Source organism: Sinocyclocheilus anshuiensis, unplaced genomic scaffold (assembly GCF_001515605.1).
Source record: "Sinocyclocheilus anshuiensis isolate Anshui unplaced genomic scaffold, SAMN03320099.WGS_v1.1 scaffold615, whole genome shotgun sequence".
Lineage (NCBI taxonomy): Eukaryota > Metazoa > Chordata > Actinopteri > Cypriniformes > Cyprinidae > Sinocyclocheilus > Sinocyclocheilus anshuiensis.
This window is the reverse complement of record NW_015552647.1, coordinates 2,037,859-2,040,300: the sequence shown is the minus strand read 5'-3', so window position 1 is coordinate 2,040,300 and position 2,442 is coordinate 2,037,859. Positions and strand designations below refer to the sequence as shown.

At 34.9% G+C, this 2,442-nt stretch overlaps 1 pseudogene; it reads right to left on the bottom strand.

Moving 5' to 3' along the window:
• LOC107667048 (uncharacterized protein C3orf67-like) overlaps nt 1-1,615 on the bottom strand; it is a 20,685-nt pseudogene extending 19,070 nt beyond the window's left edge.
• Nucleotides 1,616-2,442: the final 827 nt, after the last annotated feature.

Genomic DNA, 2,442 nt, shown 5'->3' with positions numbered 1-2,442 from the left:
AACTACAGTTTAATTACTTTAATTATTATTTTAAAATATTCTTAACATTCATTGTATAATAATATTAATATAATATAAAATGTTTTTAAATACATATTTGTTTATAATTTATAATAATAATAATTATTATTATTATTATTATTATATTGCAAATGTAGCAGAAATGAAGCTAAGGACAAAGTAGTTTGGGATCAGATGTTGTTTGTCTATATTTGCAAGCTACATTTGTCACATTGTATATATATATATATATACCTGGGAGTCCATATAGACAACAAACTGGACTGGACATCAAATTCAACAGCACTCTTCAAGAAAGGTCAAAGCAGGCTGCATTTTCTGAGGAGGCTCAAGTCTTTTAACGTCTGCAACATTATGCTGCAGATGTTCTATGAGTCTGTGGTGTCTAGTGTCATTTTCTATGCGGTGGTCTGTTGGGGAAGTAGTATGAAGGTGGCAGACAGAAATAAACTGGACAAACTAGTTAGGAGGGCTGGCTCTGTACTTGGCATGGAGCTGGACCCTGTTCACGTTGTGGCTGAGAGAAGGATGTTGTCAAAACTTTACTCAATCCTGGACAATCCTTCTCACCCACTACACAGTGTGCTGATCGACCAGAGGAGCACATTCAGCCAGAGACTGATTACTGCCAAGTGTTCCACTGAGCGCTTCAGAAGATCCTTTATCCCTGTGGCCATTAGGCTGTACAACTTCCTCTCTATAATTCTGGGACATTTTTTGAGTAATGCATGTGCAATACATGTTCATTTCATATGCAATAAGAGACTTTTCTTGTGCAATGCAATTTATTATTATTATTACTGTCTATTTATTATTACTAAGATTAGTGTGCAATGCATACTATGTAACTACTGTACTTAATTACCATTACCATACTGGACTTATTATATTCCAAATTTGTCATTCCATTCCACTTTAATTAATTTCATATTTGATCTAAACTACCATTTTCACTGGTATAGTTTTATATTATTATTTGTATGTGTTACTTATTCATTTTTGATTTTATTGATATATAGGTATATATTTATTCATTTTATTATCTTTTTCTTTCTTTCTTTCATTTCTTTCTTTCTTTCTTGAGAGCAATTGTAACATGGAAAGCAATTTCCCTCTGGGATTAATAAAGTTTTTGGAATCTTGAATCTATATATAATTATTACTTTTTTATTACAATAACTACAGGTTTGAAGAGCTGAGCTTGACAAATGTAGTCAATACTACAACCTTTGAAAAAATGGAATGAGTTTTTTTTTTTATTGCCATGCTGCAGAAACTGATTTCATTTGTTAGGAGTCACAATTTTATGGATTTTGTATTTTTTTTTACATTAAGAGGACACAAAAGCAGGACTAGCAGGACACAAAATGTAGGACACAGCTAAACATTACATTTACGATCATTAGATAATAGTTTATCTAACATATCCAATTATCTCATAAAAAAATCAGTTTGTGCCTCGAATGCTCTAATTAAAGTAATGGGACACCAAAGTGAACTCAAAAGTGGGCCACAAAATAGTATACATAAAGTGAAGCACAGGATGCATTTTCCCCTAACCTCCGTCCATGCAGTATGCAGGTTCATTCTTCATCGTGAAGATGCGACGGACCTTACAGCCTGCGGAGATGATGATGCCATCCAGAAACAGGAAGCGTGACCCTCTGAATATCTCAGCAGTGAGAGAGTCCAGATCGATACACAGATTACACCACTACACACAGACAGTAGTACCTTATCATACTAGCTCAAGAACATTTTCAGGTCATTTTTGTGGTCATGTTACAAAGTGTCTCACTGAGCTAAGATCAATTGATCTGACGGCTCATTTGCAGATAGTCACAGAGAATGCAGCAGTTGGGACTTACAGTATTGCGTTTGAGGCAAGTTAGAGGAATTCTGGCATGCAAAGGGGTTGCTGAGAGGTCTTTGTGCACAGTAGACAGGTAGAGTCTCTTCTTTAGATGCTCTTCGTCAGTCACTCTAGAAGACAGCATTGAAAAGTTAACCAAATTGCTTGCTCTGTAAGGCAGATGGAAAGATTTCTAACCATTTTCTCATATGTGTGTGTGTGTGTGTGTGTAGAAGAATGTGTAGGAGTGGTATCTGCATGTGTGAAAGTGTGAATTAATTCACCCTCCATGGTAATAAACCCTCTACACTTTCTCTGAATTTCAACTATATCATAACAGCACAACAAGATTGTTTTCAGTAAATTGAAAATAGATGTCGGAAGGAACCTGTTAACAATGACACTCAATTTGAAAAGAATAAAAAAAATAAATAAATAAATAAAAGCCGGGACTTACAAAAACTCAGTGGAAAAATCTCTTCCCAATGGAACGTTCACCTGTAGAATCAGAAACTTCTGAATCAGACCAACTGTAGGAACAAGAAACAGGAGATAAGATGTGAAAGAGA